Below are 24485 nucleotides of genomic sequence, written 5' to 3' on the forward strand. Positions count from 1 at the left end.
TACAGCACCTTGAGACCCGAACGGGTGAGTAGTGCGCTATACAAGTATGAAGTTTTACAGTTTACAGAGGGTGAGACTGTGGCCTCTGTACCTGTGTTCTCCCTGTCTGTGGCCTGGATACACTGGTGTCCGGACACTTGCCCTGGGCTGCTGTTCTTGACTGGGTGGTGGGGTGTCTGTGGTATCCTGGGTGGGACTGCTGCATGGTGACAGTCCTGGACTGTGTGATGGGCCTGCCTGCTCATATGTGTCCAGGGATCCTTCCCTAGTGTCCTGTGAGGTGCCTCTGTCTCCATGGGGGGCACTGGCACTCCTTGTCCAGTCCGTGAGGGTGGCATGGGTGGTGCTGCCTGTTGGGGGACATAGACATGTCTGTTACATATGCATGAATTGTTAGGGTGCACAGGAATGGGCTATGTTTTGCTGGTGTAACTTTTTGTGGCCATCCAGGGTGCCTTTGTGAGGTTTTCACTGCATTTTGCTTAGGGTGTGGAGTTGTATTGGGGGGTGTAGTTCCATTGTGAATCCTTGCAGGGGTAGGTGGCTATGCACAGGGGGAGGGATGTGGGCCTGTTAGTGGCTTTGTGGTCATGCAGGGGGGGTAGATTCCGCGGCTGTTGCCTGGATGGGGTATTGGTCGTGGTGGGTGTGGGTGGTGCATGCATTACAGGTTTGGTGTATATGGGGTAAATGTAGATGACTTACCCAAATCCATTTCTCCAGTGAGTCCAGTGAGCCCCTCAGGGTGCCAGATGGCCAGTACCTTTCCTCCCAGTCGGTGTATTCGGGTGGTGTTGGTGGCGGTCCTCCCCCAGTCTTCTGGACTGCAATGTGGTGCCTGGATACCAAGGCCCTGACCTGCCCCCGCAGGTCGTTCCACCTCTTGCGGATGTCGTCCCTGGTGCGTGGATGGTGTCCCAGTGCATTGACCATGTTGACAATGGTCTGCAGTAGCTCCATTTTCCTTGCGAGGGGTGTATGCTGCACAGATGCCCCGAAAATTTGTGGCTCCACCTTCAGGATCTCGTCCACCATTGTCCTTAGCTCCCTTTCTGTGAAGCGTGGATGTTTGTGGGGTGACGTGGTGAGTGTGGTGAATAGTGTCAGGGCTGGAAATGCGGTGAGGGTGTTTTTCTGTGGGTCAGTGTGCGTCTTGTGTATTGTGGTTTTCGGTGTCTGCTTCTGGTGCTCTCCGTCTTCCTTGGCCTGGTTTTGTTGCAAAGTATTGTGGGGTGTGTCTATGAGTGTTTTATGGGGTTATGGATGTGTGTCAGGTGTGTGTGTTTCAACCTTATCCAATGTGTGCACTTCTTGCTGTTAAGTCCACTTGCCGCCCGTGGCGGTCAGCACCGTCAATGGTCGTCTGGCCTCCACTGTCCGCCAAGGTGATTTGTGCATAATTAGTTGGAGGGCGGGATGTGGGTGTGCTCGGTGGTGGCATTGTGGAAGGGCCAGCATTTCCGCAGACAAGGTCATGGCGGTGACTGGTGGTCTGGTGATATTTGGCGGGGTTGGTATTTTGGATCATTATATGGCGGGTTTCTATTCACTGCCAAAGGCGGTCTTCTGTTCACTGCTGCCACGGTGGTCGGCGGAGTTTACCGCCGTGTTCATAATGACCGCCTTTGTCTCCAGGTGAGAATTCTACCAGGGTGACCTTCTGGTCATACTATTGGTTAATCACCACTTGACTGGCCTCGAGGTTGCTCTTGGCCTATTTCCAGAAGCGTTGCATCTGGTTGTGGAGGGCCAGCATGTAACTGCCCACAACCTGGGGGGGGTTCCTGGGAGCTTTCTCCCACCCCTCTTTCACTATGCTTAGTGGTCTCCTGACAGGGTATTCATAGAGAAGTTCAAAGGGGCTGAACCCCACCCCTTTCTGGGGCACCTCTCTATAAGCAAAGAGAAGGCATGGCAAAAGGATATCCCACTTATGCCTCATGGCCTCAGGTAGGCCTGTGATCATGCCTTTTTGGGTTTTGTTGAATATTTCCATAAGCCCATTGGATTGAGGATGGTAAGGGGTGATGAACCGGTAGGTCACCCCACACGCATCCCACAAGGACTTAATGTACGCCTACATGAAGTTGGTGCCTCTGTCAGACACAACCTCTTTTGGGAATCCCACACGGGTAACTATCCCCATCAGAGCTCTGGTCATCACTGGTGCAGTCACTGTCCTTTGAGGGATCGTCTCTCGATAGCAGATTGCATGGTCCACCTAAACCAGGATAAACCTGTTGCATAGGGCAGTTTTGGGGTCCAAGGGACCAATGACGTTGATGCCCACCTTTTCAAAGGGGGGTGCCAATGACGGGGAATGGGATTAGGGGGGTCTTTAGCCTTTTCCCTGTCTTCCCACTAGCCTGGTAGGTTGGGCAGGATCTACACAAAGCATCTGAGGCTACCCACATTCAGGGCCAATAAAAGTGGGTGACAAGCCTGGCGAAGGTCTTGTCTTGCCCCAAATGTCCTGCCAGGGGGATATTGTGAGCCAACCCCAGTAGGAAGTCCCGGAAGCACTGGAGGACCACCAGCACACATGCTGTCCCAGCTTCCGGTACCTTGGGCTCACTGTAAAGGAGATCATTCTCCCAATAGATATGGTGATCGCCAGAGGCTTCACCTGCTGCCTGGGCTGCAGCCTGTCGCCTCAGACCCTCAAGAGTGGGGCACTCTTTCTGTGGTTTGCAGAATTCCTCCCTGGTTGGCCCACCCTCAGCTTGCAAGCCAGCAAGCTCAGGCAGGTTTCTCAGGGTGGCAATGTCCTCCCAAGTTGGCTCAGGTGCCTCCTCCTCTGGGACCCCGTCAACCACAGCGGGAACATCTGGGACCGGTTTCCCGTGCCCCTTGCCCTTCCTCTTTGCAGCTGTCTGGGCCATTGCTCCAGGCTCCAGACTCCCTTGACTCCCTTCCCGGGCAGCCATGGACCGTGTGGTCATGCAGAGCCACTCAGGCAAACCTAACATTCCCAGGTGAGATCTGAGCTCTACCTCTTTCCAGGCAGTATGCTGAAGGTGGTTGCCTAACAGACAATCTACAGTCATGGCAGGACTCACAGTTACTTTTGACCCGTCTAGCGCCAAATTTATGAAGTTAAAGTCAGTTTCTGGACGTGGAAACCTACCTTGTGTCAATGAGATGCAAAGTAGGTGTTCCTGTGAAAAAAATGACTCTATGGCCTTAGCGCCATATTTATCCCCTGTGCTAAAATCATGCATGGGGTGAGGAGGGGGTCAAATAATGGTGCAAAGCTTGCTTTGCACCATTATTTAATGCCTGGGTCAGGGCAGGCGTTAAGGGACCTGTGGGTCTATTTCCATGGTGGAACACCATGGAATAAGCCCACAGGTTCCCTCCCAGGCCCCAGGGACACCCCCACCTACACCAGAGGGACTGCAGCGGATGGGGGACCCCATCCCAGGTAAGTATAGGTAAGTACAGATAAGTATTTTTATTCATTTAAAGTGCCATTGGGGGCCCTAAAATGGGCCCGTACATGGCACTGGATGCAATGGCCATGACCAGGGGACCCTGGTCCCCTGTGCTGCCCATTGTGGTGGTGGGCATGACATGTGTCTTTTTTAACACAGGAGTCATGTGGTATGGATGGTTTTGCATCAGAAAATGGCGCAAGGCTGGTTAGAGTCATTTGTTTTTTTACCTCAAACCTGCCTAACATCATTTGTTGGTGCAAAAACCCTTCTTCCATCCGCCAGCCCCACCCGGCCACCGTCACTTTTTTTTACGCTACCCTTTGCACCAGCTTGCACCATTCGGTAAATATGGTGCCCATCTGTTGCTCAGAAATGATACAAGCCAATGCTAAACATTTTGGTGCAAAACTACGTTAGTGCAGTTTTACACCAACAATGATAAATCAGGGCCTTAGTGCACTCTAAGCATTTGGGTAAAAAATTCCCTTTCTTTTCATCAAAGAACCCTGGCCTCTTTTCAGGATCAGATTGCGACTGGTTACCACCACCACCCTGGGAATTGTTATGGGGGCCTTTTGAGAACTTCTTATTTTTACGTTTTTCTCCCCCCTCTTTCTTCTGATGGGAACACTGATCGCCTTTGTGGGTGTCCCCCAATACCTTTTTGGACACGCTGGTACTAGCCCAGAGGTCCGCCTCCTTAGCAAACTTCCTAGGGTCAGTCAGCTTACTGTCAACTAGGTACTGGCACAACTCTGTAAAGCAAACACTGAGCATATGCTCTCTCAGGATCGAATTATACAACCCCATATAGTCATCTACTTTACCGTCCCTCACCCATCCTTTCAGTGACTTACTGGAAAAATCAAAAAAGCCTACTCAAGTTTGTGTGGAGAGCTTGGTGCTGTCCCTGAACCTCTGGTGGTACTTCTCAGTGGTTAGCCCAAATTTGGCAAGTAAAGTGGTTTTCATGGGAGAGTATGTGTTCTGATCCTTTGGGTCTAATGTGAGGAGTGTGTCCCTCCCAACAACTGCCACACATGAGCCCTTAGTGCAACTTCATGAGCAGCCAACCACTTATCAATGTCATCTCTCACCACATAACTTGGCTCCACATTTTTGGGTATATGAACCTTCTTGTCTCCAGCAAGTCCTGCATGTATACTGCCACCATCACTGCCTAGACTTGAGGTCCAGCTCTTTGAGACTCAGTTTGTGAGCTAGAAGTTTCTTTTCATCCAAGCCTCTTTCAGCCTAAGCTTGTTTGGCTCCTCTCTCATTCTTCCTCTCCTCCGCCTCCATGTTTAACCTTGCCATTTGCAATTGAAATTCTCTCTCCTCCCTCCTTTCCTATGCGGTCAGGCCATGGCTAGAGACACTGCTCCATGGTTTTGCAGTGGGCAGAATTCCAGGGGTAACATCCCCCTACTGCTGGTGAGAAATCCTCTGAGGAGCCATCCTCTGACTCCTCCACCTCAACATCATCTTGTGAACGGGCTTCTGTCCAGGCCCTCAGCGCCTTTTGGTACTCCTGATTCCTGGAGGCACCCCGGGTAGGTAATTCTCTCTCCTGGAGGCACCCCTGGTAGGTACTCCCATTCCCTTGCAGAACCCTTTCAGCTGGCTGACAGTGTATGTCTCTAGCTTGGCAAGGTCAAACTCTCCAGCTCCTACTTGACACACAGCCAGAGACAAGTTGTTTGAGGATTAGATTAAAATGTCAAGCAGAAAAACGTAATTACAGAAAAAGAGAAAAAATCCAGGTGACCCTTAACTGTGAGTAGTTAGTGTACACATAGCTATTGTATTTTACTGTCTAAATACAAGTCCTATCCTCACAGCTGATCACCAATGGTAGAAATGGGGTCTCTAGTTGGCAGAGGTATACACCCTTGTCCAAGTAGGGACCACAATCCTAATCAGGGTAAGTCACAGACAATCTAAATTATCCTGTGCCCACCCTCTGGTACCTTGGCACTGAGCAGTCAGGCTTAATTTAGAAGGCAATGTATAAAGTATTTGTGAAATAAATCATGACATAACACACTGAAAACACCACAAAAATACAACACACAGTTTAAAAAAAAAAAGGATATATTTATCTGAATAAGTTAAGGTCAAAATGATCAGGATTTGATAATCACATGTTGAAAAATCACGTTTCTAATGATAAGAAGAGTCTTTAGTTCTTAAAAGAAACAATTGTCTCTTGCAAGCACAAAGTACCTGGTTTGGGTTAAAATTACAAGCACGAAGACCACAGAGGAGGAGATGCATGGAAAAAGGTAGGTGTGCGTCAGATTTCTGGGTGTACACAGACGATACATTGATTCTTTTCCATGCAGCAAGGGCTTTGCGTTGAATTCCGGCGCGCAGGCTTGAATCCTTTTTGCGATGCGGGGTCTTTTGAGCCCCAGGCACAATGCGTGGAAATCCTGGGCATGCAGGACAAAATAACAGGTGCTTCATCGGTCCAGTGGGCGATGCATTGGAGTTTCTGTTGCACAGCAGGCGCTGAGTCAATTCCTCCCGGAGGAGGTCAGGCTGAGTCATTCCGGCTCAGCGATGTGTTGATCCAGGGAGCTGTGCATCAAAGTTCCAATCGCAGTGGTGGCGCTGCGTGGATCTGCACTCGGAGAGCCAGGCTGTGTCATTCCGGTTTGGCGATGCAGTGATTCTTTCACCGCTATGCAGTCTGTGCGTCGATTTTTGCCACACAAGGAGTTCCTTTGCAAAGATAAATGGGGTCATTACGACCTCAGCGGTCTTTTTCAAAGACCGCCGAGGAACCCCCGTGCTGAAGACCGCCAGTGCAGGCGGTTTTCCGCTCGGCGCATTATGACTGCTGGCAGCCCTCCATTCTTTTTTGGATGGAGAGCCGCCAGCAGCCTTACTGGCGGTTGGCGGGGAAGTGGAGGTTGCTCCACCTCCACCACCCGTCATCAGAACACCACCCACCGAATCACGCTCCATGATTCGGCATGGCGGTGTTCTGGTGACGGGGTGCTGGCGGCGGAGCAGCCCCCATGGATCCCATCCCCTCCTGGAGGATCAACGGACAAGGTAAGTTGATTGTCCATTAGGGGAGGGGGTAGTGGGTGTTGTGTGTTGTGTGTGTGCATAGGGGTGTACGTGTGAGTATGTAGAGGGGGTGTGTGAGTGCGTGCATGCATGCGGGGGTGTTGTGCGTCTCTGTCTGTTTGTATGTCTGTACAGTATGTATGTGTGCATGTATGACTGTGTGTGTGTCTGTTGGTATGTTTGTTGGTATGTGTGCGGGTATGTGTATTGGTGGTGTCTGTATGCGTGTCGGGTGGGGGTGTGTTTCAATGTTGGGGGTAGGGGTGGAGAAAGGGGTCCTGCCACCTTTGGGGGGTGGCAGGGGGATGGGGGGTGTGGGGGTGGACTCGGGGGTTGGGGGTGGGGGAGACCCATATCAGTGCCAGGGAAGGAATTCCCTGGCACTGATAGTGCCTACCGCCATAGATTGCATGGCGGTTCCAAACCCCACGAAATCCATGGCGGTATGGAGGATCGTGACACCGCTGGCGGTCTGGTGACGGCCGCCGGGCTGGAGACCGAAGTCTCCAGCCCAGCGGTCATCTCCGCCCTGGTGGTCGGAATGGAGAAGTGGCGGATGACCATGGTGGTAACCGCCATGGTCATTATTCCATTTTTTTTCTGCCGGCCTGTTGGAGGTATTAACGCCACTTCTCCACCGTCCGCCAGGGTCATAATGAGGGCCAAAGTCTTTTTTGGCCCTGAGACTTCAGTAAACAGGAGGCAAGCTCAATCCAAGCCCTTAGAGAACACTTCTCAGCAGAGCCAGAGGCCACCAAGGCAGCAGGGCAACAGCAAGGCAGCAGTCCTTTACAGCAAAGCAGTCCAGGTGAGTCCTTTGGGCAGCCAGGCAGCTTCTCTTGGCAGGTTGCAGGTTCTGGTGCAGAGCGTCTTTCCCAAGAAGTGTCTTAGTTGGTAGGGTCAGATACCCAGTTTATATACCCAAAAGTGCCTTTGAAGTGGGGGAGACTTCAAAGAGTGGTTTTGAAGTGCACAAGGTCCCCCTTCAGTACAACCATGTCTGTGAGGGAAGGCCACTGTCCTTTGAAATGTAAGTGTCAGGCCCTCTACCCTTCCAGCCAAGGAAGACCCATTCAGTAGGCAGAGTGTGCAGGTATGACTGAGCATCCTGTGTTTGTGGTTGTCTGGGTGGAATGCACAAGGGAGCTGTCAACCAGCCCAGCCTAGACATGGATTAGAGACAGGCTGTAAGGCACAGAAGGATTTTAAGTGCAGAAAAATGCTCACTTTCTAAAAGTGGCATTTCTAAAATAGTAATATAAAATTCAACCTCACCAGTCAGCAGGATTTTGTATTACCATTCTGGCCATACTAAACATGACCTGTCTACTCCTTTCTGATCAGAATCTACCACTCAAACAATATATGAGGGAAGTCCTAATGTTACCCTATGAAAGAAGCAGGCCTCACAGCAGTGGAAAACAAATTTCGGAGTTTTACACTACCAGGACATATATAACACATAGGTAGATGTCCAGCCTTTTATCCACAGAGCACGCTGCCCTACGGGTTCCTAGGGCCTACCTTAGGGGTGACGTGGATGTAGAAAAAGGGGAGTTTAAGGCTTGGCAAGTATTTTTAAATGCCAAGTCGAGGTGGCAGTGAAACTGCACACACAGACCTTGCGTTGGCAGGCCTGAGACATGGTGAAGGGGCTACCTATGTGGGTGGCAAAAATCAGTGCTGCAGACCTACTAGTCACATTTAATTTACAGGCCCTGGGCACATTCAGTAGTCTTTACTAGGGACTTACAAGTAAATTATATATGTCAAGTTGGTAGTGACCAAAGTCACCATGTTTTAAGGGAGAGAGCATATGTACTTTAGCACTGGTTACCAGTGGTAAAGTGCGCAGAGTCCTAAAACCAGCAAAAACAGTGTCAAAAAGTGGAGGGAGGCAGACAAAAAGTTGGTGGTGACCACTCTAAGGCTGTCATGTCTAACAACAGGCAACACAACAATCCACATAACTGCAGAACACCATACATCTTTTCACATATTACAGTCCTTGCGTCCAAAAAATTGAAGCATTGTCCCAAAACATGTTTTCTGAAGCCATTGCGTCTGCCAATAATGACACATCCCATGCAACACATCTGAACTTGTTCATGCTGCTTTGTTGTGCGACATAAAATATGATGCACTGGCGTGTAGAATCATAGAACATTATGCATTGTTAAAAACGTGATGCTTCACCACAGGAAGTGATGTAATGGATCTGTTATGGTGGATGCCAGGAACTGCAAATTTACTTTCACTTTCTTTTACAGCCACAGTCTTTTTGTCTGTGTTGGAGAGAGGTGGTGTATTTTGTGAGCTGTGTTAGAGAGTGGTATTAGAGGTGTCTTTTGTGTTGTCTTCTGTCTCCTTAGGGTCCCTGATGTTTGTTTGTCCAGTTTATGGTTTTTTTGTATTGTGTTGTGATTGTATTGCCGGGTGTTTGTCTTTGGGATACTTCTGTCAGTTGAGTTAGTTTGGGGTAGTTTGGGGGTCATTTATGTATTCTTAAGGGTACCGTGGGGTTCGGTAGGGACATGTCAGGGAAGGGCCTGTCATCTCAGGGCAGATTAATTGGGTGGCTTCCCATGGCTAGTCACACATTACCTCCATAATATGGTGGGCATGGAGGCTAGAGTGATACAGGGCTACCGGATGGAGGCACACAAGCTGCGGTGGGTGGAGGTCCTGTCCCACATGACCCGCCTATTTAAGTTTGAGTGCACTGCCCGGCAACTGAACTACCACTGGGCAGACATCATCAGAAGGGAACTGGAGCTTCTGGGGCACCTGGATTTGAGGTCTGTGGACTAGTGGGTGAGTACACAATCTCTGAGGCTGACTCCTGTTTTGAAATTGCAAGTATATGTCTGTTGGCCATAGGGTCTCCTTTACCAAATAAAGACAAAAGGCAGGGCTGTGAATAGTGTGTTTGTGCAAACCAGCACCCAGGACCAGGGCAGCAATGCACCATTAAGAAGACAAATGGCATATTGCTGTCCTTGTCCTCTGGGGGGACACATTTCTGATGTGCACCTATGCTGACACAACTGTATCATGATGGAAGGGTACATGGATACCAGGAACATGTGTCCATATCCACTCAGTGCCTGAGTACTGTTGTATATTGCATAGTCACGTACATGTGATTTTCAAAATGAGGCAGGTGTAAAGGGATTCATGACTGAGCGTGCTCTGTGAGTCAAGTATGTGCAGAGTGACACTTCAATTTGCTATGATTTGAAAATGTTGCATTAGGACGGCAAAAGCAAAATTTTGACAATGTAGCAAAGACATGTATGTCCGGTTTCAGCACATATGTTTATATGTCAGCCTAGCCTACCAATGTACGTTACTGAGACATGTACATTGGCCCAATTGAGTATTCACTAACCTAAGTATACTATGTCCATAAGCAAATAACGTCTGATGTGCAATAGTTGTCCATTGTGTACAGTGTGCAACAGTCACAGTGCTATGTCTCATGTTCCGTCTTGCAGGTGGACCCCAGTTGTACACCATTGGAGAGGTGGTAAGCTTCGCAGAGCCCGATGCAACCAGTGAGTCACAATCTGTATGTGTAAGGTGTAGTGCTAGTAGTGTGTGCTGTTGTATGTTGTGTGCAATGCCATGTACCAATTGCATGTATGCTACTACAAACATTGTATGCTAAATATGGATATGGACTGTATAGTTGCAGTTGTGTGTGAAATGTGAATCCCAAGAAAAAATGCACTGGTGACAACATATATAGCAAGGGCCACAGGAATGTTGGGCATGGTACATGAGTCAAAAACCAGTGATGACAGTATGGACATGTGGCATAAGTAAGGGGTCCAATACATATATACACAGTGGCAAGATGCTGTTCACTAACAATATCACTGATTTGTGTGCTACAAAAGGCCCTCATTATGACATTGGTGGTAAATGCTGCTTACCGCCACGCTGATGGCAACCAACATACCTCCGAAGTGGCGGATATCCGTTCACCATATCATGACACGCACACACAAATCCGACAGAATACTGCCACATACACAAATATGCCAGACCAAAGGTCAGTGATAAAGTGGCTGTCCCAAAACCCATACCGTTATGGCAACAAAACAACGCCCATCACATTATGACCCACAAATTACTACACCAGACATTCAACTGCGGTAAACCATTGGCGGTACATACCGCCATGCTCAGAATGGACACCCACATATAAAACAATACAACATTGTCCTATACCAAATACACACATCTGACACTCATACATACACCACACTCACACACCCACACCACTATAAAACACACACCCACATTACCCACAACCCCTTACGAACACCAATTGCCACTAGGAGACTGAGAAGAAGAGCACAGAGACAACTAGACACACACACCACTTAAACCCATACACCCCTCACACACTCCACATCACAAAACCCACCACATTATCCAACACACCCTCACCAACACACATCACACAACACCCAGGCACCACAAAGCCACCCCTGTTTCACTGAGGAGGAGTTAAGGGTCATGTTGGGGGAAATTGTCAGGGTAGAGCCACAGCTATTTGGAGCACAGGTACAGCAGATATCTAAAGCAAGGAAGATGGAGCTATGGCAGAGAATCGGGGACAGGGTGAACGCCGTGTGACAGCACCCAAGAACAAGGGACGACATCAGGAAGAGGTGGAATGACCTACGGGGGAAGGTACGTTCCATAGCAGCAAGACATCAGCTCGCCATATAGAGGACTGGCAGTGGACCCCCATCTCCTCCCCCACAGCTCACAGCTTGGGAGGAGCAAGTACTGGCAATACAGAATCCTGAGGGACTCGTTGGAGTAGCCGGAAGACTGGACACTGGTAAGTCAATATTTACTACCTATCACCCCCCAATACCTGCATTCCATCTCACACCCACACCCTCACTCCTATCACTCCACGCCATCCCACACACTACAGCTACACATCTCACTAACCCCAATGCAAAGCCCTGCATGCCATACCAATGCATGGACAACCCTCACAGCCCTGCATGGACACACATCACTGAAGCATGCACAGCATAGGGAAACTAACAATCTCACAATACATCACCATACACAAGCAAAAGCTGGCAGGGCAACACCATCAATAGAGGGGAAGCTAGGGGAGTACAAATGTCATACACTTGAAGCATAATACATCACTTACATCCCCACAGGTACCTCAACCAATGTCAGTTGAGAGGAGGTACCACCACTATCCAGTCCCCCATCAGAAGAGACCCCCAGTGATGACAGTAACTCTGGACTTCTGGATCTGGAGGACCTACCTGGTCCATCAGGGACCACTGGACAGCCGGTCACCCAAGCACAATCACAGACCACCACAGAGCCTCCCCCATCAGGATCCAACACCACAGCACCCACCCAGCGTACCCAAACCTCTGTCCCCAGGACACGTCAATCAGCAGTGGGCCCACCTGTACAGGGACCCCAGGCCACACATCACCCCCAAGACAATCAGGGACCTGGGGTCAAGGGCAGTGGGCACACCGTTCCAGGGACAGGGGCACAGGCCAACATGGAAACTGGGAGGACTGCTGTGCGCCAGGGGGAGGACAGGACCAGGGAACTGACTCGCCAGGAGGCACTCTCCGAGATCCTAGGGCCTACCAACATTCCCAGGACATGGTGGGCCAGATCCTAGACAACATGCAGGAGAACAGGCGGCTGCAGGAGGGACAATATCAGGGGATCAGGGAGGACTTGCAGGCTATTACCAACACCCTGATCTCCATTGCAGGGGTGCTGGCAGATATGGCCAACATCATGAGGGAGGCAACAGCACACCAGCGGGCCCCTATCACTAGCCAGTCCTTCGACCAACCCTCCACTTCCGCTGCCGCTAGTGGGCAGGAGGCCCCACCACAGGCCCCACAGGCTACCAGCATCCCTTCCCCTGCAGAAGGTGATCCACCCTGTAAATGTTCCCTGCGACCCAGACAGAAGCCAGAGACACTTGCCAAGATCACCGCCAGGAAATGAAACTCTCCTGATTCTCCCCCTTGTGTCCCACTCAGTCACCTTGTCCACCTTGAACTGCCATTGCTACCCTTCCAATGGCCCCTTGGACACTGCACCTGTGCTACAAACAGACTGGAACAAAACCCTGGACTTTTCTTCATCATCACCCCATTCCATTGCACTTTCCCCTCTATTTCTTAGCACTACAATAAACACCCTTGGAAAAAACTCGACTACTAGTCTTTCATGTATTGAAAATTTGTAATGATGCAAACAGCTACATCCATTGCAAACGAACTGCACATAGTGAGAGCATAGAAAGAATGTCCTGTAGCTGGCTGTAGTGATTACATCAGGACATTGTTATCATATCACCACCATCTGTAAAATGATAATCCATAGGTGGCAGCAAGTAGAGGTAACAAGTGGGTAATGCCAGCATGCCACTGCCACACAGAATACAACAATGGTCATAGAAATGTGAATTTGCACTGTCTCACCTGTGTGTCATTGGAAGTATTGATGGATAACTGATGTTCTGTTGTCCACATCCTCACCCTCTGCCTCCTCATCCTCACTGTCCTCAGGGTCCACTGCTGCCACAGGGGCATCTCCAGTCACCTCCTCCTGCAGAAAAGGGCCATGGCGTCTGAGGGCCAGGTTTTGCAACATGCAGCATGCCACTACTATCTGGCAGACCTTCTCGGTGAGTAGCACAGGGATCCACCTGTCAGATGGAGGCACCTGAACCTGGCCTTCAGGAGGCTGAAGGTCCTCTCAATGATCCTTCTGGTTCGCCCATGTGCCTCATTATAACGTTCTTCAGCCCTTGTCCTGGCATTCCTCACAGGGGTCAGCAGCTACAATAGGTTTCGGTAGCCAGAGTCACCTGCAGGCATTGAGGGAGAACATTTATCCACACACTATCCTATTAGATTAATATCAGAGGAATACACTAACATACACACGGGTGGGGACCAAGGATCACCTATAAGCCACACCCTGTGCTTGGTAGTTGGGCCAACACATTTGGGATGCTGCTATTCCTCGGGACAAAGGCATCATGCACCGACCCAGGATATTTAGCATTGACATGGGAGACCAGGCACACCATCTGCACATTCATGGAGTGGAAGCTTTTACGATTCCTGTATACCTGTTCATTCCGGCGGAGGAGGGAACAAACACAATATGTATCCCGTCAATTGCACCAATTATATTGGGGATATGTCCCATTGCATAGAATCTGGCCTTCACAGTGGCCACATCTTCCACCTGAGGTAAATCAATGTAGCTGCACATGTGTTTTATCAGGGCAGAGAAGACTCTTGCCAGCACAATTGAGAACATTGGCTGTGACATTCCTGCTGCCAAGCACACTGTCACTTGGAAAGACCAAGTTGCCAGGAAATGGAGCAGTGATAGAACTTTCACAAGAGGGGGGATCCCATTCGGATGACAGATAGCTTATATCAGATCAGGCTCCAACTGGGTACACAGCTCTGTGACTGTGGCCCTGTACAGTCTATAGGTGAGTATGATGTGCCTGTCCTCCAGTGTCACCAAGTCCACCAGGGGTCTGCACACAGGTATCCACAGAGGTATCTAAGGGACACAAGAATGAATAAGCTATCACAATTTGAACAACTAAACCACAACAGAAGTCCATATTGTGCAATTATGTATTGGGACAATGTAAATTTCAAAGTCTGTGCCTATTTATCCTTTGACGCAGCAATTACTGATAGGCCTGTTTACCCCCCCCACCAAAATGGCGACTGCCTGTCCTGTGTGGAGGGACAGGTGAAAGTGAGGTAATTCCGCCAACATTGGCGGTAGGTGGTCGTGAACCGCCGTGCAATTCCCCATTGGATAATCTTGGGCCCTATGGAGTACATTGGCCAATGGTGATGTACGCTGGCATGACGGTGTAAGAAGGGGGGATTATCTGTTGGCGGTGTACATGTAGTGCGCTGGGCAATGTCTGTGCCAATGGTGATGGAAACGGGTATGGTGGGCCATTTGTGTGAGAGCCTGGACTGTTTCTTTAATGGTGTTCTCCTGTCTTTATTGCCTCTGCAGGTCAGCGCCCATCAAAAAAAGGGATTATGGCATGCCATCGCCAAGGAGGTGCGGACCCTGGGGTCTGTTGCGGGCGGAGCACCCACTGTCAGAAACGGTGGGAGGACCGGAGACCCTGGGCACGGAAGACCACGGAGGCCCAGCTGGGGATGGCCTCCCAACTAGGAAGGGATGCCTGTCGGACCCTGACCCCCCAATGGCTCGCATACTGGCAGTGGCGTACCCTGAGCTTGATGTGCGCTTGAGGGAATCACAGCAGTCACAAGAGGGTGAGTACTGTGGGTATCATTACACATTTTGGTTGCTGGGGTGGTATCCGGGTGGTGGTTGTGTGTTAGTGGGTGCCCCTAAGGCTAGGCCAGATATTGCAGCGTGGGTCCTCTGAAGGGTAATGGTAGCATGGCAAATACAGGTAGCCTAGCTTGTTAATAGTCACTTTTAAGCAGGGCATTGTGGGTTCCAGGAGTGCTGCAGTTGGCGGTGTGTGCTCCTCATCGTGCCTTGGTGACTAGCCATATCACTGGTAGTGCAATGCATATTGCCTAGGCCTATTCCCTGTGTGTGAGGGTGCTGTGTACGCCAATGGTGGTGTTGGTGCAGTCATTGACCCAGTGTATCCTTTGTCTCTTTCCCCCTTTTCTTGTTTTGTCATCCTATCCTTGTGTGCATTAGCATCATTGAGTGGAGGAGCAGGGGTACCGGCAACAGAGGGAGCTGCATCCCACCGGACCCTAGAGGCAGAGTCCACCGACACCGAGGGAACCAGTAGGACAGAGTGCGAGTGGAGTACCACGGCAGAGACTGGAGGGGACAACACAGACTCTGATACCTCCTCCGATGGGAGCTCCCGGGTGGTGGAGGACACCTCTGTCACCACCTCAGCTGTAGGTACACCCGCCACCCCCTGTACCAGCACCACCTTCCCAGTAGCCCCTCAACAATCCAGGGGCTGGCATCCCAGATGCAGCAATGCAATTCATTCCTGGAGGGCATTCACAATGGATTGATGGCCCAACAGAGATTGATTCAGGCTCTGGCCTCCTCTCTGATGGCAGCCATTGTTCCAGTTTCTACCATCCCCCCTCCAACTACCACTTCCCAGTCCCACTCCCCTCAACCCCAAACCATCCCAGGTACACATACAGATGAGCATGCACACAAGTCAACACACAAGAGTGGCACAGGCAAACACAAGCACCACACTTCATCCCACAGGCACTCACACAAACACCATGCAGTTGCAGACATGACAACATCCACTGCCTCCACTGTCTCCCGCTCCTCCTCCTCCACCTCCCTCCCAGTCACGTCCACACTCACACCTGCATGCACTACATTTACATCCACTATTAGCATCACTACACCAAGCAGAACACACACCTCACTGGTAGTAACCTCCACAACAACCATGCACACATCCCCTGTATCCTCTCCCACCGTGTCTGTCCCCCCTCCTAAGGGACACAAACGCAAGCACTCAGACACCCAACAACCATCCACCTCACATCAGCATACAGCTCATGCACCTGCACCCAATTCCAGCAGACATACACCTCCAACAACCACTCCTTCATCCTACACTCCCATTACTCCTCCCGCCCCAAAATCCCTAAAAAGCGTTTCTTCCCAACTTGACCTCTTCCCTACCATTCCCCCCGTCATGCACGTATGGCAGGGTACCAAGGACTCAGCCCAGCACCTCAGCCAAACAGTCCATGGGGACTGTGGTAGCACCAGCTACTCATGGTGGTAAGGATACACAGAAGGGGAAGGAGCCAGCACTACTAGGGAAGTGTGTGAAGAGTCCTGCACCAGCTATGAAGAAGGGGAAGGGTCCTGCACCAGCTACGAAGAAGGGAAAGGAGCCTGCAGCAGCTGTGAAGAAGGGGAAGGAGCGTGCACCAACTGAGAAGAAGGGGAAGGAGCCTGCACCACCAGACAGAGAGGGGAAGAGCCCATCCTCTCCTGCCAGGAAGGGTAAGGGATCCAAAACCCATGGACAGGAGGAGACCAGGCACTCTACGCCAGCGGACGCTGTCAGGTTAAAACCGCCACCAACACAAGCAGGGGCTGCCCAGGAGGCTCCTCCAACCACCACCACAGTGCAGCCGTCACCACCAACGGACGACGTGTAGGCCACCCTCCAGGGGCAGCTGTGTAGGCTGCCCCCTCTAGACCCAGTGGGCAAGTCACCCACTTGAGAGACAGTGGCCTTGCACTCCCCAGGGCAAAGCAATGGGCATGTTGTTCCCTCCAGAACCAGTGGTAAAGTCACCCACTCCAGAGACTGTGGCCTTGCACTCCCCAGGACAAAGCAATGGGCATGTTGCCCAATCCAGAACCAGTGGGCAAGTCACCCACTTGAGAGACTGTGGCCTTGCACTCCCCAGGACAAAGTAATGGGCATGTTCCCCCTCCAGAACCAGTAGGCAAGTCACCCACTTCAGAGACTGTGGCATTGCACTCCCCAGGACAAAGCAATAGGCATGTTGCCCCATCCATAACCAGTGGGGACGTTCCCATATTCAGCTGAGGTGCCCCCCATCCCTCTGAGGTGCCTTCCCACTTGCAAAATTATGCCCCTGCAGTGTTCTCTCCGGCTGTGTCAGGAAACAGGTTGGGCCTTGGACTGTGCCCTGTGGCCTTGTGTGCCCTCCTGACTTGGGACTGGGCATTGGCCCTTTATGGACATTTGTATATATTTGGTTTGTGTTGTGGATTTTGCTATGCTAATACATTGTCGTTACTCCAGCATTATGATCTGTGTTTTATTATGCCATGTGTTGTATGCCATTGGTTTACGTGTTTGTGTGTATGGTGTGTGTGTGTATGGACTGTGTTGTGCGTATGTGTGTCACTCGTTTTCCTCCCACCCTCCCTTGTGTGCTAAGTGGCTGTACTCACCGTCATCGTCTTCATCAGCGTTGGTGTTCCAGGTGGAGCATGACGTAGAAGATCATCGGGAAGACTTGCAGTTCGGGTTCCATGGCGGCGTGGTTCCTCCCTGTGTCTCCAATGGTGAGTCCTTTCACTTCTGAGCTCTGTTTCCAGGCTTTTGTTGGCGTTGGTACCACCCCAGAAAAGGTGGTGGTTTGCAGTGTATTAATATGGTGGGCGGTACTTTGTCTCCTGCCTGACTGTTGACGGCTACCGCCGTGGTGACTGTTGTTTCCGCCGTGGCGGTTGGTGTGGTACATTGGCTGTCTATGGGAGTTCGCACCGCCATGGTCATAATTTGGCAGTACTTACCGCCAGCCTGTTGGCGGTATTACTGCCACTTTATCACTCACCGCCAGGGTCGTAATGAGGGCCAAAGTAACTTAGGTCATGGTGTAATTCATGACCATATGAATATTTCCCGAAGATTAGCAGTACAGAGGTCAACATCCCACACTTGAATATACCAAAGTTTTGGCCACCATTGTGGTGTGATGCCCCATAATCTATGTCGTAGGTTGCAACAATGCCAACCCATATCATCTTCACAGATATTGTCATGTGTGTTTGGCCAGAGGGATGGCCATACTGCATTGACACATGACATGCTGTCACACACATCATTAGATTATAGTGATCCAGATAGTGTCCCTCGAAGTCATGCATAACTGCGATAAATATAACAAGCGTCTGGAACCCAAGCTCATATGAATTCATGCACAAACGCACAGTCAAAACGCTACCTCAAATCTGTTAATCGCACTGGTAAAATTACCAGCATCCTGTGTTGAATTAGACACTAAAAGGTCTGCCACATACAAAAAAGGATTATCTGCTTATATTGAGAATTATATCGAATGTTCATATATATATATATATATATATATATATATAAACATAGGTCATGCACTTTGTTTTTAATTTTTTCGTGCTTGGCTCTAGCAACCCACTTGGGAAATACGACTTTGCAGGACTACTATAACCAGTGTGCACTTGCCATTACAGAGGCCCACAGGGGCAGGACTGGTATTTTAATGGATTCATCAGGTGCCTGCAATTAATCAAACTAGCTGAAGAGCCTCACACTCGGTGCTTTTAAAGAGAGTCTGAATTACATCCAGCACTGGCTGCACCCACGAGGGTGGAATACTTTTTACACTTTCTCTGCTGATGATGGGATCTACCCTGAAACACGTGTCCAGAGATGACTTTATTACTAAAGGCCAGAAAGAATGAAAATGCTTCAAGGACTCACCGTGAGTTGCTGGCTTTGTTTTCAAAACCCTTATTATAACCAGTTGGGAGCGCGCTTTCATTGAGGACATCTCGTTTTTGCTGTTTATAACCGGCTTGTCCAGCCGGGAAAGCGCCCACTGCACATCGGAGCAGGTCGTTGTGACTAGATTCATGGTCACATTTGAACAACATGGTTGGGATATTTTTAGCAAAACCGACAATTTTACTGTGAACTTGCCTACATAGGTCATGCACTTTGTTTTTCATTTTTTCGTGCTTGGCTCTAGCAACCCACTTGGGAATACGACTTTGCAGGACTACTATAACCAGTGTGCACTTGCCATTACAGAGGCCCACAGGGGCAGGACTGGTATTTTAATGGATTCATCAGGTGCCTGCAATTAATCAAACTAGCTGAAGAGCCTCGCACTCGGTGCTTTTAAAGAGAGTCTGAATTACATCCAGCACTGGCTGCACCCACGAGGGTGGAATACTTTTTACACTTTCTCTGCTGATGATGGGATCTACCCTGAAACACGTGTCCAGAGATGACTTTATTACTAAAGGCCAGAAAGAATGAAAATGCTTCAAGGACTCACCGTGAGTTGCTGGCTTTGTTTTCAAAACCCTTATTATAACCAGTTGGGAGCGCGCTTTCATTGAGGACATCTCGTTTTTGCTGTTTATAACCGGCTTGTCCAGCCGGGAAAGCGCCCACTGCGCATCGGAGCAGGTCGTTGTGACTAGATTCATGGTCACATTTGAACAACATGGTTGGGATATTTTTTAGCAAAACCGACTATTTTACTGTGAACTTGCCTACATAGGTTATGCACTTTGTTTTTCATTTTTTCGTGCTTGGCTCTAGCAACCCACTTGGGGAATACGACTTTGCAGGACTACTATAACCAGTGTGCACTTGCCATTACAGAGGCCCACAGGGGCAGGACTGGTATTTTAATGGATTCATCAGGTGCCTGCAATTAATCAAACTAGCTGAAGAGCCTCGCACTCGGTGCTTTTAAAGAGAGTCTGAATTACATCCAGCACTGGCTGCACCGAGGGTGGAATACTTTTTACATTTTCTCTGCTGATGATGGGATCTACCCTGAAACACGTGTCCAGAGATGACTTTATTACTAAAGGCCAGAAAAAATGAAAATGCTTCAAGGACTCACCGTGAGTTGCTGGCTTTGTTTTCAAAACCCTTATTATAACCAGTTGGGAGCGCGCTTTCATTGAGGACATCTCGTTTTTGCTATATATATATATATATATATATATATATATATATATATATATGGTATTATATTGAGGAATGATTTGTGCTAAGATTGGGTTATTTGTTTTTGATTGTTTGATGTTTGGTTATTGTGTGTTTGTTCTTGATATATTCTGTTATATGTTGTCTTGATTGTGGTCTGTGTAAGTTTATGTTGTGTTGTCATCTATATATATGATTTTTGCTTTATGTTATTTGTCATGTTAAGATTAGGATTGGGTTGTTAGGGTTAGCTTTATTTGATGTACAATAAAAGGTAGTTGTTCTATGTTTGATTTGTATTACATAATAACATTTTTCTTTTGTAATTTAGATAAGAGAGTAGTTTTATTTGCTATTTGTATTTGCTTCCCTGGTTTTCTCTCCTTATCATTTCAGGAGCCCCTTTGTGTGCTTTCTCCTCATGTTAGTGACAACTACACATCCACCACATTCAAGATGATGCAGCACAGCAGGCTGGGCTGCTGCACTGCACTGCATCATTTCATTCTACATGCTTAACAATGGCCCACATTTTCCAGACATTGACAGCACACTGCCCCACCAGAGCATAATTTTGACATTACACTCCAGTGGTGCAGTGTGCCAGGCAGCTTATCAGGCCACACATTTAACACACCCAACTTCTGAAGCTTTCCCACATTTTCACATCTGGGAATGCTGCAGTTTCATTCTTCACCTCAGGGTTGGCATAGAAGTGACAAGAGGGTGAGTGTAATCTTTGTTTGTCCCAGTAAAGTCATTTTTCTCTGTGTGCTGAACTGTGCATCACAAATAGTAAGACGGAAACACCACTTGTGCCTGATATTATGCAGGAAGGTGTCCCTTCATGCAGTACAGCAATCCTCCCCAAAACACAGGCACCCTTGCAGCATGGTGCAGGTGTGCCTGGTAAGGCACATTGCAGCAACTTTTGTACCATCACAGATGGTAATGACAGAAATGCCCCTTATGTTGTGTGTATGTTATATTTGTGTCCTTTCCCAGTGGTGCAGGAAGGTGCATCCCAGCCCTTGCTGCCACACACTGAGCAACAGGCCTGGTACATGATGGCCAATGAGTTGAACATGGCCAGGGGATTCAGTTGATACATTGAAGGGAGTGGTGTGAGGATTGTGAAGTGGTTTGTGCATATTGGGGGGGAGTGGGCAGTGCACATTACAAGTGTTTGGTGTTTTTTATTTGTGCCAATCATGCAACCCTTTCACATGATTACAGAACCTCCTATGTGTCTCCCTCTTCTGCCATTTGTTAGTTACAACTTTGCCACCTGCTGCAACTTACACTGAGTTTATTGTTGCTCCTCATATTCTACAGTGTCCGGTCTCTCGACTCCGGTCACCAACTCTTCAGGGATAACCACTGCCACCATCTCCATCAGCTCATCCAGCTCCTCCTGGGGTGCAGGACTTCCACCACCTGTCGGCAATGCTGCCTTTTGGTTGCTGGCCAGTGTCTCTTTTTTTCTGCTCTTGGAATCGTGCCAGTGCTTCTTACAATCCGTCACATTCTTCTTCACCTCTGCACCACTGTTGACTTTAATCGATTGTGGACTGCCATATGGTCTCCTTCCTATTTATAGACAAATTTAGATGTGACAAAGAGCTGGAGTTGGTGCTCAGTCACCTCTGTGATGTCTTCCTTTTTCTCCTTCTCTTTGGAGTATGTCTGGACATATTGGCTTGTACTGGGCTCCTTGTACTTTTGCAGTCACAGTGTCAGGTGTGCTGGCTCTGTTAATGCAAAATACCTTTGTGAATCTGGTACCCAAACTCCGTATTGTGATCTGTATAAACGTGCTAGCAGTAATGACATTATTTTCATACATTTTACTTAATGCTTGTGGGAAACAATTAGGGGGATATTTAAGAGCACCAGGCATATTATATGCAAGGGGGGGCTTTCCCCCATTAGGAGGCCTGAAAAAATGGCTCAGAGAAATTTAAAAGATTTCACTGTGCCATTTTTTCTGTCATTTTTAATGCCTGCTCAGAGCAGGCATTTAAATGACACACCCATTTAAATGAATGGGCCTCTTTGTTACACTAGCAAAGCACCACAATTGAGTAAACAATGTTGACGCTATTGTTCTAACTACTGCCATGGTGGCCGTATTGTAAATATGGCACACACATGGTGGTGTGAGGTGGGCGAATGGGAGGGTGCGCAAGAAAAGTGGCGCCGCATTGGATGCAGCCCTACTGTTCTTAAATTTGGCCCACAGTCTTTTAAACAAGGATATCAAGCAATGTGATGAGCTCATTTCATGGAAACAAAATGTTGTGCCAAGAGAATGCTAGTTGATTAGAGAATGCACAAATTATTTAATTTGCAAAGGAAACAGAAAAAAAGAAGAAACGAAAAACACACTGTTGACTTGGTGTAGCAGATACTATGATCATTTAGCGATAATGTTTCAATACCTCCACCCAGAAAGACAGCAAAGTGTCTTGGGATGCTTTAGAAATGCTGTTAGATATCAAAAATATGAATAACATATGGAATATGTCTTCGAAGGGTATCAAAGATCAAGCAATCTATTACATAGATCAGATGAAATAGAACACAAGATTTTTGAGTCTCAATTGTGAAATACTGGAAAATATAGTCAATTTGATTAGACATCGTAATAGAATAGGAATCTATGTTTATCAGAAAATATTTAAAGCAACCTTAAACTCTAAAGGCTACTGTAATTTTAAAGCAACAGTACTGCCGAAAGTGCCTACTTGGAACCTCTGATTCCAACTAGCAAACTGTAGGGCACTCTCTTTGCCTGATATGCTTGCATCGCTTTTGGGACTGTATAAAATGAAGAAAGATGGGAGGAATGAGTAGGATGTGGGGATCATCAACATGAATTGGGTGAGCTGCTTCTTGTCTCTCAGTGTTAGCACGATTAAGTACCATTACAGGGTGGTCATTTTTAGGTTGAGCGTAAGTGCTTGACCTGGCCTATACTTAAGAATACTTATACTGTAGGTTAAAGCAATTTAATTTTTGGTTGCAGTGTCCTTTAAAAATTCTTGCTCGCTAGTGGTCATTTCTGCCATTTTCTCCTTCCTTTTTCTGTTTCTGAGCAGTGACCAACTACTGTATTGTTCCACTTTGGTTTCTTTATCTGTTGCTGTGATGGACTATTTTTTAAAAATGTCTTTGGTGGTCCCCTTTCACTCTGCATGTGTGCGTGTTTTAGGCTGGTAGCTGCCTGTGTTTTATTGCAGTGTTCCGTTCTTCCCACCTCCTCCCATGTTGCTGACATTTGTTTTGGCTTTATTCCAGTGCTGTCCTTGTACGGGGCTCCTAAAATAAGCTTATTTTACTAAACAAACGGCTCCTAAACAAGTGTCATGACCACACAAACTTGCCAAGTCAAATCAAAGAAGTGCATGAGAAAAGCAAAGAGATATCCTCAGTGGAGACAGCAAAGCCCAAAACTGGAAGAAGGTTTGCAGAGTAATCTTGCGCTTATTTTAAAGGAAGAATCAAGAAGAGAAGATCCAAGATGGCCGCTGTGAGTCCTGAAGGTTAGTTACAGTTCTAGTCTTGCAATCGGTTGGTTGCTAGGTTACGAGCTCTCCAGCTGGAAGCCTTGCACTTCAACTGAGGTCTGACAGGAATCAGCTGTGTGGGGAGAGAGCGCGCTTCAGAACAGAAACTCCTGTGAGGTAAAATTACATTTGAAGATTATATTACAGAAAACGGATAAATATTGTCAAGGTTTATTCGAAGAGTTTGATAGTAGACCGTTCCCGTGGAAGTCGGCAAGGCTACAGAGTTAATGTATGAATTAACCTTATGTTTACAAGGTTCTTGTTTAAGATATTAAAGTCAAGGAAAAAACGAACTTTAAAAGAGCAAGTATCTACAAATGTCAAGGTTATAAACAAAGGCCAAGTTTAAAGGCGAAACGAACAGTTAACAAATAAGCATTTACAAATTCAATGGTAATATACCAAAATAGAGTTTAAAAGAGAAACAAACTTAAATAAACAAGCATTTACAACTACAAGTTATCGACAGATGTCGAAGTAAGGAAGGAGAAACTAACTGTAATAAACAAGCATTTACAAATACAAGTTATCAGCAAATGTCGAAGTAAGAAAGGAGAAACAAACTTTAATAAACAAGCATTTACAAATACAAGTATTGACAGAAGTCACAATAAGACAGGAGAAATTAAATAACATCAGCTGATTTGAAGAACGCATTATCACCAACTATATATATGTATATAGCAACATAAAACCAATCTCTCACAAAGGTTGAGAAGTTCTTCCAGAATCAGTAATAAGCATTTTTTTAAGAAGAGCTATCATTTATAGAGAGAAGCAAGGCTACAGAGAACTCAGGGTGAGTGAAGAAATAATAGAATTAAAGAGAAGTAAGTGTTGAGAGTAGAAAGTGAAAAACTGATTTTGTACGTC

Source organism: Pleurodeles waltl, chromosome 2_2 (assembly GCF_031143425.1).
Source record: "Pleurodeles waltl isolate 20211129_DDA chromosome 2_2, aPleWal1.hap1.20221129, whole genome shotgun sequence".
Classification (NCBI taxonomy): Eukaryota; Metazoa; Chordata; class Amphibia; order Caudata; family Salamandridae; genus Pleurodeles; species Pleurodeles waltl.